At 42.5% G+C, this 17,676-nt stretch overlaps 1 protein-coding gene across 2 annotated transcripts in view; it reads left to right on the top strand.

Annotated features, from left to right (window-relative positions):
• Positions 1–17,676, top strand: part of RESF1 (retroelement silencing factor 1) — a 54,497-nt gene that overhangs the window by 24,914 nt on the left and 11,907 nt on the right. For both annotated transcript variants that reach the window (XM_074939474.1, XM_074939465.1), the window contains exons 2-3: positions 8,286–8,328; positions 15,954–16,040. The gene's annotated coding sequence lies outside the window, so the exon portion shown is untranslated. The remainder of the gene's footprint in view (positions 1–8,285; positions 8,329–15,953; positions 16,041–17,676) is intronic.

The following is a 17,676-nucleotide window of genomic DNA, read 5'->3' on the forward strand; positions in this document are numbered from 1 at the left end:
AGGAAAGAGGCCACTCAAACTGCTAAAGGTGTCTACAGAAATATGAGCAGGGCTGGTTCCTTTTCAATCGCCAATTGTTATTGCAGATGTTTTCGGAAATGATGAAATGGGGATCCACTAAAAAATGTTAACTCAGTGAGAACTGTCTGTTGTCCCAGTTGTACTAGTGAAATATGAGAGGGAAGGGTCATAGATTAATAGAGTTGTTTGACAGCTAGAAGATTCAAGATTCACAGAAGTTAGGGACTTTTTTTTAAGCCTATAACAAGTTCAGCTGTCTCCAAAGCGCACTCTTATGGCCAGTGGTGGCTCTGGGGCACCATGTCTCTATTTCCCCTCTTCAGGGCCCTTTAAGAACTCCAGACAGCCTCATGACTACCACCATCCCTGCCTGGAGCTGGTTTAATAACAACAAAAAAAATCAAGTACAATCCTCAAGGTCCCAAAATAAAGTCCACCCCACACACAAAGTTCATACTCGGCTCTGGAATCTTCCATCACACCCAGAGCTATTCTTCTGTCGCAGTCTGTTCTTTGTGAAGCTGCCACTCCCTGCTCTTCTTAGCTGGAGCTCAGCCTTCTGGCTCTGACTTCCAGACCCCAACCTTTCTCTCAATGAGGGTCTCCTGCAGCAGGCTATAATACTGATAAAATTTGTTATAACTTATTAACTTGGAACATGCAGGGCAAGTAAGTAATGCTCACAGAGGGATTTAGGCTTTGCTGTACTGAGATAGGATAATATTAGCAGTGCAAAGCTTTACAGGCAGTAGTTGGTGATCAGCATAACTGACTAAAACTAGGACTGATGCCAGTGAAAGTCCCCAGATTCTGTTTTGTGTCCCTGGCTTCCATTTTCAGTAAGTAATAGTCACTCCATTAGATGGAAACTACAGATCATGTTGGGCTAAATAGAGAATTGGCAGTAAAAGGGTGGTAAACAATGACTTAAGATCATAACACTGAGGTAAATAACGGTTGCAAGTCTAAAAATAGAACTGACAATTAGCAAAAGAAGGTAAATAAGTAGGATGCTGTCGTGTCTAAAAATAGAATTGAAAAACGGTGTAAAGGTCAGTCTGGCAGTTGAGGGAGAGGGATAGTTGAGGAGAGAGATGAACAAAGATTCTGAGCACGCGTGGGAGAGATAATGCAGCATAGTCACTGGAGTAAGTCTGTCAGACGAACTTACAGTTACCGCTATGGTCACAGCTATAGTAGAATGTTTTGTGTATATATGTGTGCGGAGAGGTTAATAAAGATGAATGGGTGTTTTTGTGTTGATTGTAAAAGGCCTCATATATATAAAGGCCTCTTACAATCAACACACACGAACCCATTATCTTTATTACCCCCCCTCCACACATACAACACTATATATATATAAATAAAAAATGTGTAAGACCTAAAGAACATCTAAGAACTGCTGTCAGCAACCAGTGGAAGACTGGCAGTCTGAAGCGGGACGTGTCACTTAGCGTCACTTCTGTAAGGCAACATGATTTGGAGTATTCTTTAACTTATAAGGGATTTGTGTTTTATATTGTTGTGTTGGATTGTTGTTTGCACCAATAAAAGGGTGCCTTATTTTTGAAAAGAACTCTGTTTGTGTCAATCATTTGTTGGAGGGCTGTGTGTGTGCGCGCACTGGGGGTCACAGGTCCAAGTTATTCTGGAGAGCTTCTAAATGGGGAACCCCTGGCAAACCCAAGATACTCGCTGGCCACCCTGGAGACCCATACTTCAGGATAACTGGCTGGTGAACAGGTGGGCTGTTTTGAGGGAACCCTTGGTCAACTCGGGAGGGGACAATAGCTGAGCTATTCCGGGGGTACCTGAATTCTGTTTTGGGGGTAACAGGACCGAGGTGGTGACCCTGGGTAACCTATTTTTGCCTTCCAGTGATGAGAGAACAAACAACTGATTACAATTTAAGACACATTGTAGGCTTTTAACACTTGTTCTTGTTCGAGTGCTTGCACATGTCTATTCCAGTGTAGGTGTGTGCGCGCCCAGACCACAGTTTCGAGAATTTTTTTCCCAGTGGTATCTGTCGAGTTGGCTCCAGTGTCCTCTGGTGCCACACACTCATAATGCTCATATAAAGGACCCTGCTGACCCCACTCCCCTTCAGTTTCTTCTTACCGCCTGTGATGGTTGCTGGAACCCCTCTTTGCTCAGACAGTCCTCCTAGTGGTTTTTTCTCAGTGTAATTGTAATTCTTAGTGTAAATGGTTATTGTAGTTTGTTAGGAATTAGTTGAGTAAATTTAATAGTTTTGGACGCTTCCGTGCTTAGCTAGTGCGGTAATTTGCATCCCCAGTTCCAGGGCATACCTTAGTCGCCGTGTTTCAAGCCCTGCGCCTTCTGTGGTAAGTCTGTTCCTTTGAGTGACCTGTCAAGGTTCCTTCCCCACTCTGAACTCCAGGGTACAAATGTGGGGACCTGCATGAAAAACCCCCTAAGCTTATTTTTACCAGCTTAGGTTAAAACTTCCCCAAGGTACAAACTATTTTTCCTTTCGCCCCTGGACTTTATTGCTGCCACCACCAAGCGTCTAACAAATATATAACAGGGAAAGAGCCTGCTTGGAAACGTCTTTCCCCCCCAAAAATCCTCCCAAACCCTACACCCCCTTTCCTGGGGAAGGCTTGATAAAAATCCTCACCAATTTGCATAGGTGAATACAGACCCAAACCCTTGGATCTTAAGAATAATGAAAAAGCAATCGGGTTCTTAAAAGAAGAATTTTAATAGAAGAAAAAGTAAAAGAATCACCTCTGTAAAATCAGGATGGTAAATACCTTACAGGGTAATCAGATTCAAAATGTAGAGAATCCCTTTAGGCAAAACATTAAGTTACGAAAAGACACAAAAACAAGAATATACATTCCATTCAGCACAACTTATTTTATCAGCCATTTAAACAAAACAGAATCTAACATATATCTAACTAGATTACTTACTAAGTTCTAAGAGTCCATTCCTTTTCTGTTCCTGGCAAAAGCCTCACACAGACCGAGAGAACCTTTGTTTCTCCCCCCCTCCAGCTTTGAAAGTATCTTGTCTCCTCATTGGTCATTTTGGTCAGGTGCCAGCGAGGTTATCCTAGCTTCTTAACCCTTTACATGTGAAAGGGTTTTTCCTCTGTCCAGGAGGGATTTAAAGGTGTTTACCCTTCCCTTTATATTTATCACAGACCCGCACTCGAGCTGTTTCAAGTGCTTGGGGGAATCTCATAGGAAGGACCGCTGCAAATCTGCAGGGACTTCAGACCGCAAACTGAAAAGGACTGAGCAGCAAGACTGAAGGTCCTCCTCATGGAGGCAGCCTTAAGACCTGCCTTGGAGCCACGCTTGAACTCCACACCGAGCAGCTCTCCCAATCTCTGGATTCACAGCACCGATTGTCTTCCCCGGTGCCTAAGAAGAAGCACCGTAAGCACCAAGAGAAGAGTCAGTCCCCGGTGCCAAAGGCAAAAAGACCGTGAGAGTGAGACCTGCTCTTCTCCCCCGGAACTGCAACTCGGGTCGCCGCAACTCCAGTGCTGCCGCAAGCTCCACTGGCACAGGAGCAGCTCCCTCAGGGCAGACAGCATACTGCACAGTTCATAGTACTGTCGACTCCTGAAGAATTCGCAGCAGCCAGGGACCTTCTTACACTACTGGTACCGGCGTCCCCAGAGGGGCAAGACTTGGCACCACTGGGTGCCCTCCAGCATCGGGGAGTTGTTGCCAGGACTTCACCTGGTGCCACGGCAGCTGTCTGGGAATTGGATGGTGTGACCCAGTTCTGCTGTGCTGAGAACCCAGCAATTTGAAGTAGTCTGAGTCCAGGCATCCAGGAAGCAGGAGAGGCAGTTGGAGAACAAGGGTGTAGCTTTCAGAGTAACAGCCGTGTTAGTCTGTATTCGCAAAAAGAAAAGGAGTACTTGTGGCACCTTAGAGACTAACCAATTTATTTGAGCATAAGCTTTTGTGAGCTAGCTGGATCCAATGCAGATGGGATAGCAATGCCAACATCAGGCATCTCATCAAAACAAGTGTTTTGAGGATCTCAAGTTTTTGGGGTTGGACTGCGCAGAGTGTGGTGTGAGATTTAGCATCTAGTGTGTTTGACGGAGCCAGATGTAAGATAGTAGCAGATTTGTGTGTCACAAAACACTGAAATGTTCTTGGTCCCTAATTCTGAAATGTTTTGAGGAGAATAGCATGTGTGGATATACAAACCTCAGCTAAAATATTTAATTTAAGTCTTCTGTGTTTCAAATGAGTTTCATTCTAAGCTTAAAAGGATTTTTTTCTATCAAGATGTTGATTTCAAAAGATAAGCTGTTTGATCTATAACGCAGCATAAGAAGCTTACTGCATAAATGCCTTGCTGATAGGATCAATTGTCTGGTTCTAAATTAGTGGAGGAGAAACTGTAGATGATGGAACTGATCATAAGTTTGAACTTTTGAATTTTCCTGATGAATGGAGAGTATATTTTGTTGCTAGTTTTTCCCAATCAGCAATTTTTATACCGTTTTATATATTTTTTTGTGTCCTTAAACTGGTGATACAATGTTATCTTATGACTTTTCATTCAGATGAGACCATGCTAGCTTCCTTAAAAGTGGTCACATATTGCTTTTTGTTAATGTTTTTCGGCGGTCACAAACCTATAGTCTTTGAGGTACAAATAACACCAAATTTTTTTGCATCACTGATTTAAGTGGGGCTCTTACAAATTGATGCTTGTGTTAATACCTACCTGTTTAGTAAATATTAACCCTTTTAGTCCTTTCCTTTCTGCATATTTCATTAACATATAAATAAATTATTCTTTAGAATCTTTTATATTAGCAGAGAGTGTGTTTGAATGCTAAAGCCCAGAATACTAGCTCTTGACCTGTAAATAACCCTACTCAGGAATTGTATGTATTAGGCTGTATCTAAGAATCCTTGGCATCTCCATGTCTGTAAAACTCCAGATAGTCTTAGAAACCATTCCCTTAAAATAAATAAATTTATATAATCCTTACATAAGCATATATAAACCTGGGAAACTGATGACGGATGATTGTTAAACAGATGCTTCCTATTAGGGAATGATTATGATTATGAGGGAAGAAAGACACACTGAAAGATATTATCTTGGTGAATTGTTAGTCCTCTCAGCTGTAAATAATTATGCCTTCACACATAAATCAGGTAAACTGAGAATGTATAAGAAATGAAATCAGAACATATGTTTATTTTGGCAAAGAATTATATAGGGTTTTTGTTTTAAAAACCCGATAAAATGACAGTGTTTTTGGAACTTCGGGAATGAAACTGTGCTTCCCACCAGTTGCAGAGATGAAGAGACACAGAGCCAGCTCTTTATCACATCAAGGGTGATAATGCATCTCTTCTTGCTGTATTCTGTATAGTGCTGTACTAATCTCTGATTGATAATCTTTGGTTAAATAATTTGTTGAGCCTGTTGTTCAAAAATCAAGTAGTCATTAACTCAGACACAACTCTTGCTAAGGATAACCTAATTTTGATTGGACCAAGTTGCACAGTATGTTTCACACCTAATTTGTCTAAAGAGAAAGGCAATGCAAGGTGGAGGAAGCAAAGTTCACAAACTATTAAGAATCAAGGGTGAGTTTGAGAAACCTGACTTTACAGGTCAACAAGCCATCTGAAGGAAGACTAACATTTCAGAAATCCTAAGAGCTTGGGGAGAAGTTATGATGTCAACAAAGAAGCCACTGCAGGCTTTTAACCAAATTCTTTCTCTGCACCCAAAGAACTGCTAGCAAGAAGCACTGTGCCAGGAGAACATCACCATCTGGATCCTTGTCTGCAGTTCTAGCTCTTACTCTGAGAGACCAGAAGACTCAGAGCTGAATGAAGAGTTGGCAAACCTCCTTTTGTCTTTTTTCCTTTTTTTTTTTTTTTTTTTTTTTTTTTTTAAATTGCAGATGTCCAAGTCTTCTTTTGTGGTGGGTTTTTTTAGGGTAGGATGTGAAAGTGTGGCTATGTGCATGATAACACCCACAAAGTCCACCTGGCGAAGGCCTCAAATGTTTTGCAGGGTTAAACAGCTTCAAATACTTTCTCACAAAATTATTCATTAAAGTGTGTTCTGTGTTTTATGTTTTAAAGTCTTGAGAAATTCAGATTGTCATCTGTAATTTATGATAAATAAGAGTTGTCAAACTTCTGTTTATCAAAAGTGTTCTGATCAATATCTCTAGGGGAAATATGGGGAGTAGAAAGGGTTAGCTACCACATAAGAACTGATGTCTTAAGGAAGCTTTATAATTGGCTCTGAGAGAGTGATTCAGACATTAGGTAATTTGATTTCATATTAAGATGTTTAACCATTCAAATTGTAGATTTAATTGAGCCTGGTAAATCTTTAGTTGGGATTTATAAGCAAATAGGTAGACATCTTCTTGGAATCCTTAATCCTTGGAGTGATTAACTAATTTTTGTATTAATTTGATTTGATTTAACCTCCAATCCAATATTGAGACTTACTTGTTTGGTTTGATAGTTGCAGTGCTCTTTTTTTTTTTTTTTTTAGTTTAATGTTAATAGTAAATTTCCTTTGTAAATACCTTTTCTTAAATTGAGTTTAGTTAGTTTAGTTTGTGGCTCGTGGCCTGGCTTAAAATGGCTTGCAGGCTGGATCCACCCCTAGAGTACAGAGTATATTAGAGTGAAGATTACTGAAATCATTGTAATTGTAGTGGAAAGGACAAAAAATGCTAAAAATTCCAATAATAGTATTTTATTACTCCCAATCTAAAGAATTATGAACATTTTGATATTTGAGGCAAAGATAAGGCTGCTGGTAGCTTGAAAAATCAGTTGTGGCTGGGCTCTGCCAAAATAGGAAGTCAGTTTCCTTTTGCTTGAAAAAACTGTTCGTTTTCAGTGAGTAGCAAATTGAAGGGAAACCACTAGTAAAGCTCCTAAAATTTGGAAATGGTTTGACAAAAGGAATGTAAGAGGGTTTGATTTAGATAACTCGATATGGAAAGCGTTAAAACTTTGACCATTCCAGGGAAAGGTTCGCAGCTTCACTGTGTTCCAAAAATCACTCGCTCCCAAAGCTATATTTATATCCTACATGTTTACAACAATTCTGATTGTAGATGAGAGAAATGTGACAGTTTTACATGTTGCAGATACACACTTTCCCATTCTGATCACTGTCTTCTACTTTTGACTCTTCTCCCCAAAAAGTTGCAACAATTAAAAAATACAACTGCTTGGTAAATATAGACACTAGACTGTATTTTCATCATGAACCAGTCTCTCTTCTTCCCTTTCCCTGAAGTATGGGAAATAAATCTTAGGAGTTATGCATCATTAATGACCTTCCCTTAACTTTTATAGTGTGGTCAGGCCAATAAGGATGATTCTGGAGAAATGATTTGGAGGTTTTTTTACTTGAATTTACAGGTTCAAGACCTTTTCCTGGTTTGATCTCAAGGCAGTTAGTTGTTGTAGCACCATGCTGTGATCTATATGAGCCACATGACATATGGATGACGCTCTGTTAATATAAAGCCCTTGGATAGAGTGCCTGAAGTTTCTGATGAGAAACTCTAAAAACAAGACACCCAGGAGATGTAGAAACTTCCAAATGTATTAATTCAGTATTAGATCTGCACTTGCAGGTGGCTAACCATAGGCCTTATGGAGGAAGATAAGTTCCTTGAGCTCTCTAACAAATCAGTCTGCTACCTGAAGAAGCAGAACTCTATGTAGGCCAAGGGTGACATGTATAAGGGGACAAAATTCCCTTTCCTTCCCCACTCGCTCTCAAAAGAGAGAAGCTTTTAGGTTTAGATGTTTTAAAGGAGAAAAGGCAAATACAAAATGGGGTTAATAAGTACCAATGATGGTGATGAAATAAAGTGGTAATTTTCCAAGAAGATAACCATATTCTCTAAAGCACTATTAAACTAAATAAATCAAAGCCCAGTTAAGCTATATGGTCTGGTTTTTTTGACAGTATCTTGAAGAGCCACAGCCTGATAACTTAACTGCAATTTAGAGAATACTGCCTGTCTATATGCATGAAGTAGTAAACTATGGAAGGGGATGGACAAATAAAACTCCACTGGTCTAAATGTTGCATTTATTAAAAAAACAAAAACAAACCATAAACAGAAGCTCTCAAATTAGCTTGAGGTAAGCACAGGTAATAAAGTTAAAATTCCTTTTGACTAGGGGCTGCTATTCTCAACTTCTGTTGGCTTCTAGTGTCTAATATATTAATTTGTTATATTGCAGATTGTATGAAGAGGGGAAGCCTCCTGTCCGAAATACCATCAGAGTAAGTGGTTTTCATTGTTACACAAACTTAATAATGAATTTGATCAACGAGTTTGTTTGTCATGGTTTCAGTAAGTGTGAAATTTATTTTCTAACTCACAAAACATAACCTAATTTGGAGGAAGAATAAGGTTCATGTATGTAAAACGTGCTTGTTCAAATCTGGCATTTAGGTTTCCTCATATACATTCAGGGTTTGGGGTTTTTTTTGTTTTTACTCTTTCTGCAGAGTCTTATTTTGGCTTTTGTATTCCTTTGATTATCACTGTCCTTTTGCATCTCTCTGTATATGTAGGTCTGTAATACTTGCCTAAATAAGTGTCTGCAAGTGACTGTCCTTGAACCTAGCAGATGCTAAAAAGGTACAGAAAGTTAATAAAGGATCACAAAATGGCTTTACAAACACTGACTTCAGCCTCTTACTACTCCAGGAACTTAAACAGTATTTCCACTTTATAGGGTAGAGTGTGTTGTGGGAAACGAGTCACACCATCTGTTTGGCTCAAACAATCTGAGGCCTTTTATTGAATACAAGCATGCAGGGAGAGGGAGACAGAGATGGTCACACGCAGGTGCCACCCTGGTCTCTCTCTACTCTGCCCCTATAATATCAGTCTTATATAGGTCCAAATCCAAGCCAAATGATACATTTCCTTATTAGTTATTTTTCACCACTCAAGCATTATTAATAAAGCCTTATGAGGAGATAATGGAAAGACCGTTTCACAATTAGCACTGTGCTGACGCACCTTGTTATTATCAAGTTCTGTGGTTTGCTGTGGCAGCGTTTTGACTAGGGACTTTTGCAGGGTGGAGGGTGCATATAATGGACAGCTAGGGACTCTTCTGGAGGCCCTTTGGCTCTTTTCTAGTTAGAGATTGGCCTAGTCCATTATCTGGGTCAAGTGCCACAGCCCAGCATACGTAAATGCTTTTAGTTTAAGCCAAGTCTTACAGTATACAGGCCTGTAGGCTTCTTGCGTTACAGCTCTTGCATATGTTGCATATAGTGCATAGATTGTGCCGCAGAATGGGAAGGGGTTAGGTCAACAGTAATTTCCCCCACAGTTGTAAGTGTCTTGCTCAGAATTGGGAGCAAATCCAGATCTCTTGGTTCCCTGTCCTGAGCCTCAACCACAAGACTATCCTTCCTTCTATAATTGCGAAAAGCATCCTATTGAATATTCTTACTGTATGATCCAGTTCAGGCTAGCGCTCTTGCAGTTTACCAACTTCAGGCCTTATTTCTGCTAGACTTGAACTAAATGTTCTCGAGATCTAAACCACAACTCTGGGTGCCAGGGGACTTGCCCTTGGTTGTTATGGGCAAGCCACTCTGTCTCAGATTCCCCTTTTGTAAAATGAAGATATCAAACTACCTCATAAAGGTTATGGGAATTTTCATTCTAGATGGAGCAGGTAGCACTGCCTGTTACTAAGGTTTCCCAGTCTGAATATTTTTGGAAGACTTCAACCAAAACAGTTCAACTGTTTCTGAGAGTGGAGCTAGAGAGAATGGAGCTTGTTTTTCACTGTTGAAAAAATCCCTGATTACCTTTTCTTAGGAAAGCTTTAGTGCTCCCCTGACTTGGAGCAGGGACTTGAAACTTGGCAGGGAGGTGGCTTTGTGTTAGTGATACATCTTTTGTTGTTCCCGTGAAAATGCACTCAAATTTGGTCAAGTTATAAGCCGTTAAAAAATTGTTGTTTACACATGCTCAGTGGAAACTCGTTAGAGCTTAACAGCTAAAATCTCTGAAGATTCTGCCCATACTGAGTATGCACCATCTCCTCACAGCTCCTAATGCTGAACAGGCTCCTAATGCTCCTAATGCTGACCAGGCTATAGATTTGACAGAGCAGCTGAACATGCTTCTTCCTCTCGCAGCTTCTACATGTGACCAGACTACATGTGCTGTCTCCAGAGTGAGTGAGCATGCTTCAGCCTAAGGCTACAGGAGTGAAGACAGTCTTTCCCTGTAATGGTTGCTCTAGGCTGAGGTAGGGCCAGGCACTGGAAATGAGAGCAGGGAGCCTGTTTCTTCAGTGTTCTCAATGACACATGCTTCCCGCTGCGGGCACCGCAGCATTGTGGAGAAGAAGACTGACTCAAATGCAGAGGGGATAAGAGCCAGATGTAGGACATGTTGGGGAGGACCAGAGGAATAGACAAGAATCCTGGGATGGAGACTGGAGCTGGAGGCTGGTAGGGGGTGGAGACTGGGATAGACTGAGTAAAAAGACTAGGTCTGGGAGCCAGCAAGGCAAACTATGAGCTGGGAGGTGAAGGAAACTGAGACTTCCAGTATGAGAAGACTGGGACTGGGAACCAGGGTGGGCGGCCTGGACATGGAGGGGAAACACAGCTGCCAAGGGTGCACAGGTAATTTTGACATTTCCTAATGTTTGAGTTCTTCACTTTGCAACTTTAATAGGATCCTGGGACCAAGATCCAGAGGTGATGCCTTTTTCATCCTATGGAACACACGTCTCCTGTATACCTTCCTTTCTACCCTGTTGCTGTCTGTGGTCATACAAGGACCAGCTAAGCCAAAGTCATCCTGATAGCCGCTGCATGGCCAAGCAAACCTGGTATTCATACCTACAATGGATGTCGGCATGCCCTCCACATGTCCTCCCACTTCTTCCAAATCTCCTTTCACAGGATATAGGTCAGACCTTGCACCTGAACCTGGAGATACTCCACTTGAGAGCTTATCTCCTCAGTGGTTCCAAGGCAAGGAGGTGATCTGCTGTGAGGAAATCAGACATTTTGTTAAACAGTAGACAGTCAACTACACGCTCAACATACCTCCACAAATGGAAGAGATTTCAAACATGGTACCTAAACAAACAAATCTAAGCCTCCACGTCTACCCTGCCATTAGTCCTGGACTACATACTTCATCTTAAGAAATCTGGTCTCTCAGTGAGTTCACTCCAAGTACACCTGGCAGCAGTCACAACCTTCCACCATAAGGTGGATGAGGTTTCAGTGTTTGGTCATCCAATTACCAAAGATTTCTACAGGGTGTACGTAATCTCTACCTACAACCCAGAGCCCCAACTCCTCCATGGGACCTCACTTTAGTGTTTCGATCTCTCACAAGCGTCCCATTTGAACCTTTGGCTTCATGCTCACTACTATACCTTTCCATGAAAGTAGCCTCTCTCATTGCCATCGTGTCCGCAAGGCGTGTAGGACATCTTGGGGCCCTTACGGTGTACCCACCATATATGATCTTTCTCAAGAATAAAGTCACCCTAAGACCGCATCCTACATATTTACCTAAAGTTCTTCTTCTTTCTACCTCAACCAACCCATTCATTGTCCCACATTCTTCCCTAAACCTCACAGGAACAGACGAGGCGGCATTCCAGACCCTGGACATCAGAAGGACACTAACCGTTTATCTCAAACAGATCAAACCATTCAGAAAAACTCCTAAATTGTTTCTCTCCACTACGGAGGGGGTTAAAGGCAAACCTATATCTAAGCAGAGACTTTCCAAAAGGATTTCAAGTTGTATCCAGCTTTGCTTCTGTCAACATGAGCTACAACTCCCATCATGAGTCAGAACACACTCCACAAGATCAGCTGAAACATTGATAGCCTTCTTGAATGACGTGCCTATTGCTGACATATGTAAAGCAGCCACTTGGACATCATCTCACACATTCATACAACACTGTCATTGACCAGGATTCACCATCTGGCACTCGGCTGAGAGAGACAATCTTATCCATTCAGACCTAACTCCGAAGCTCCTCCATCCCTCTGAGGGGTGCTGCTCTACTGTCACCTAAAGTGGAGTACCCACAGGGACAACACTTGAAGAAAGAAGAGGGGGTTACTCACTTTTTGCAGTAACTGATGTTCTTCAAGGTGTGTCCTCCTGTGGGTGCTTCACTACCCACTCTCCTCCCCTTTACTTGGGAGTTCTCACTGAAATCCTATGCAGTAGAGAAGGGACTGAGGGAGGGAGGAAAAGGGGCGCAGCTGCACAGCACTAGTTGTGAGATGGGGAGAGTGCATGTGCAGCCCAGCCAGGTACTTCTGTCAAAATTCTCTGACTAGAGGCGCAGGGCCCACTCTCACAACAGCATCCTCACTTTAGTGGTGGACTCCCTACTACAAAGAGGGGCAATAGAGCAGGTTTCTCCAGAATATCAAGGGACTGGTTTCTATTCAACTTATTTCCTGATTCCCCCCAAAAAAGACCATGGAGACCAATTTTGGACCTCCCACCATCTCAATCACTTCATCCGCAAACTCAGGTTTCCTATGGTCACATTAGCAATAATCACTCCATCATTAGACTGTCTTGTTGTTTATGGCTCTCACTATGCCAGATGCTTATTTTCACGCAGGCATTCATCTTATCCACAGATTGTTCCTGAGGTTCATAGTTGGTCCACCACATTTTCAATACAAGGTCTTGCCATTTGGACTCACTGCTGCTCCCAGGATCTTCACCAAGGATTTTCTCCATTGTGGTACCCTACCTCAGGCATTATGTGGTGCTTGTATTCCCCTGTCTAGATGACTAGCTCCTAGCGGCGTGATCCAGGGAGGAAGATCAGCTTTCAACCTCCATGTTGCTCGGACTCCTTTCTTCCCTCAGAGTCTGCATCAACATAGAAAAATCAACAATGAATCCCCACACAATCCCAAGACTTTATAGAGGGATTCATCAACACAAACTTACCTTCCAAGGGACGAGTTCCAGACTCTGCAGGAAATCATAGCCCAAGTAGTCAACAGTTCTTCTGCCCCAGCCAGGACTTGCCTTATGCCTCCTTGGCAACCTGGCCTCATGCACATACGCCTCTGCCTTCAGATATGGCTCCTGAGAGTTTACTCACCTATGTAGCACACCGTGGACCTTATGCTGACAGTTGCCCCCACGGTACTCTCTTTCGTGCAGTGGTGGATGGATCCCCGGCGGATTTGCCTGGGAGTCCCCTTTCTCCTCTCCTCCCTGGACAGGACAGTCATCACTGACACATCCCACATAGTATGGGGAGCACACATGGGAGACCACATGACGCTGGACATATGGATTCCTTAGGAATCAAGGAGGCATATCAACATCCTGGAACTCCAGGTGGTAAGGAGGGCATACCAAGCATATCTCTCATCCATCCAGTCCCATCATGTTCTTAGTATGTTGGACAACACCACTACTGTTTCATTACATCCACAAATGGGGGCACAAAATCCATCACTCTGTGTATAGAGGCAGTCAACCTCTGGAAATGATGCATTGCCTACTGGATCCTGTTCTCTGCAGCTTGTCTTCTGGACAATCAGAATGTGATCAGACTCACTCAGCAAATGGTTTGTGATCAACCATGAGTGGGAACTCTGAACACCGTGGTTCGCGACATCTTCGACCAATGGGGAACTCCGGCCATGGACCTCTTCGCCTCCCCATCAGCAACAGATGCAGCACATACTGCTCTGCGGGGGTATTGATTGCCATTCTTAGAATGATGCTCTCATACTCTGCTGGTTAGACAGATCAACTATGTTTTCCCTCCTCTTCGCCTTCTGCCATGAGTACTCCACAAGATCAGATGGGACAGACGACAGTCATCCTTATCACCCTCTGCTGGCCCAGACATTTCCTGTTTCCCAACCTCCTCCTCATGTCCACTCGTCCCCCAGTTCCCATCCCCATTTTCCCTGAGCTACTGACACAGCACAATGGCAGAATCAGATATCCCAATCCTCAGATGCTTTACCTCAGAGTGTGGTATGTGGATGGGCATCTTCTCTAGAACAGGCGTGTTCATCAAAAGTGTGAAACATCCTATTGAGCAGCAGGAAAGCCATTCTCTTACTATTTTCTTCCAGAAACTGCATGCAACTACAGAGGAATGTCTATCCAGTCCCACGACATCCAGCAAACTCTGGCATTCTACTTGCAGAGAATGAAACCAATTAGGAAGTCGTCTAGACTATTTGTTGCAATAGCAGAGATACTCTGGGCAAACCATCTCCACGAAGAGAATCTCGAAATGGATTTTGATTTGCATTAAACTCTTCTACCAGTTGTCAGGCCTACCTCTCCTGACAGTTGCAGGCTCACTCCACAAGAGCTCAGGCTTCAACCATGGCCTCCCTTCAGGATGTGCTTCTTGTAGACATATGTAGAGTAACCAGGCAGAGTTCTTTGCACATCTTTGCTGCACATTGCACCTTAGTGCAGGACTCTGCAGTCAGTGCTTCCTTCATCATGGCAGTTCTCCACATGACCACTTCATCCTCAATCTTGCACCTTCCTCTAACTTAGGTACTGCTTGTTAATTACCCTCAGTGGAATACAGTAGGGACCATCACTCGAAGAAGAAGCAGAGGATTCTTACCTGTAAGTGGAGGTTCTTCAAGATGTGTGGTTCTTATCTGTATTCCACTTCCTGTCCACCTTTCCCTCTGCTGCAGATTGGTCAATTCACAGTGGAGAAGGAACTAAAGGTGTGGTCTATCCGCTCCCCCTTTATTGCCTCTGATGGAAGCATGAGGTGAGCCAGGGCACGTGTGTGGACCAGTGGACACTACTTTCAAATTCTCTGACTTCTGATGCATGATGTGCATGCATAACCCTCAGTGGAATTCAGATATGGGCCAGACATCTTGAAGAACCTTCAGTTACAGGTAAGTAACCTCCTCTTTTCCTTTTTAAGTCTTTTATATTGTGCCTATGACAGTTTAATAATGTGTTGATGGGCTGTGAAAGTAGTAGGGAGTGAATGTAGTTACTTTCAGTTTTTGTGGCTGCTTGGAAACAAAGTAGGACAGAAAGAACTAGAAGGAGGAGAGACTAATGTGCCTCTAAAAATTATGGAACAGACATCAGATGTTTGCTTTGTTAGTAAATATTAATCTTATGATTCTTTTGTATATTAAACTCTCTTGATTCCTTGGCCCAAAATCCCAGAATCTTGTATGTGATTTTAGATAAATGGATGTCTGTAATCAAGTTGGACTGTACTTAATGATCTAATCTGTTTTTTCCCCTCACCTTGCTAATTTAGTTCAGATGTCCAGGAACGGACCCCTAGCAACTAATAGATGTGTGTTGTAATGGACAGGATTGTGTAATAAGGGATGCTTATAAATGCACACTGTTATTAATAAGTTACTAGTAATTAACAACATGGAGAGGGAACGTTTGTTATAACAGATGTGTTCTAGAATCAGTATAATAGCAAACCACTGAGTAATGCATTGATTAATGTCCATTCATTAAGAGTTAATTGTGGCCACTGATGGTCCTGGTAGTGCTAAATTAGTTACAAATGTTGTTTGGCTTATTGATTCAAAATAAAATTCAAAGCATGAGAGGATTTTGTTTGACCTACTGCTATATAAAGGGATGAATTTTGGGGAGTTGGTCAGAAGTGAAGTGAGCCACCAAACTTCTGCAGTCAGAGACTGGTATATATGTTTTTTCCTTTCTGTATAGTGCTGTATTAAGTATTGATTTTGTCTACATGTAACAGCATTCAATCCTTAAAATTAGTACTCAAGTATATAGTTCAGCTATTTTAAAATATTCAGAAATCAAAGGCCAACTTCAGGAAGACCCTCAAATACATTTCTACTTTTAATTTTACCAGGTACTGCGAGTGGATGACCCTTAGGAATTGAAATATAAATTGGATTCCCTTTGCCTGTCACTAAATAACACAGTTACTTCAAATCAGGTAAGAGAGTGAAAGTCAGTCCCTACAGTGCAACTGACATGTCACAAATGTAATTGCTGCGTGGTTGGTAGGTTTTTTTGTTTGTTTGTTTTTTGGCACTTCAGTTTGAACTTGCTTACGATTCTACCAATGCACACAAAGGGAATATAGGATAAATATTTTATAATATTTGTAAGTCCCACTTTCAGAAATGGCCTATGCAGCTGGGCACCTAATTCCCATGGATTTTTAATGAGACTTAGACCAGATCTGCACTACAGATTTTTGCCAGCATACCTAGGTCTGTGTGTGTGTGCAGGGGATGACATGTAATTTGTGACAGAAATAGTTGTGCCAGCAAAATCTCCTTGTGTGGGTGCAATTATACCGGCAATAGCGTAGCTGCACCCATGCTTTGAGCACATTGGCAGTATAGCTATATCATCAAAGCCTTCCAAGTGTAGACCTAGCTTAGGCACTTAGGAACCTGTGATTTTTGAAAATGGCACTTAGGCTCATGAGTCACTTGGGCAAAATTTTCAGAAGTGACTATGCTTCCCTCTTTTGACTGTATTGATGCTGTAATACTAATAAGGAAAAAGTACTAAATGTTTGTTTTTGACACTACAGTAAGAAGATATGACTTTGAACAAACACAGGGACTAAATGTGAGTTTGAAGGTGCTGTCTGATGCAATCAGTTTTCACAGTAGAATGGCATGCACAATAGTTCTTGGATGGACTTAAGATAGCGTGACAAAGTTCCTCCTCTACCTTGGTGGGTCCTGCAATGATTGGCGGATTTGCTCACCTCAGAGTTTCACGGCAGCCCTCAGTTTGGCCACTTTCGTGGCTCAAATCTGCCGCTCACTCAGTTAGCCTCATCACTGGTCAGCATGGGGGAAAAGGAAGAACAATAATCCCTGCAGTCTCTGCTGATCCACCTAGTGGATTGGGAAACAGGCCAGAGACCTTCCCCTCTGGTGGAACCCGCAGTCCAGGTCAACTCCTCCGGTATCAAGTATGGAGTTGAGGGTATGGAGGGAACCCAGGCCCGCCCTCTACTCCGGGTTCCAGCCCAAGGCCCTGTGGATTGCAGCTGTCTACAGTGGCTCCTGTAATAGCTGTGTGACAGCTACAACTCCCTGGGCTACTTCCCCATGGCCTCCTCCCAACACCTTTTTTATCTTCACCACAGGACCTTCCTCCTGATGCCAGATAGTGTTTGTACTCCTCAGATTTCCAGCAGCACGCCCTCTCACACTCAGCTCCTTGCGCCTCTTGCTCCCAGCTCCTTGCACGCACACCACAAACTGAAGTGAGCTCCTTTTTAAACCCAGGTGCCCTGATTAGCCTGCCTGTCTTAATTGATTCTGGCAGCTGCTTGATTGGCTGCAGGTGTTCTAATCAGCCTGTCTGTCTTAATTGTTTCCAGAAAGTTCCTGATTGTTCTGGAACCGTCCCTGTTACCTTACCCAGGGAAAAGGGACCTACTTAACCTGGGGCTAATATATCTGCCTTCTATCACTCTCCTGTAGCCATCTGGCCTGACCCTGTCACAATAGACAATTCTTTTTATACTAGGTGTTGAATTATGAATTGGCAGTGATCAGTTTATTCATTCCAACTGACCTTTTCTTATAAGCGCTCTCCTCCCT

The sequence above is a fragment of the Natator depressus genome, chromosome 1 (genome assembly GCF_965152275.1).
Source record: "Natator depressus isolate rNatDep1 chromosome 1, rNatDep2.hap1, whole genome shotgun sequence".
NCBI classification, from domain to species: Eukaryota; Metazoa; Chordata; order Testudines; family Cheloniidae; genus Natator; species Natator depressus.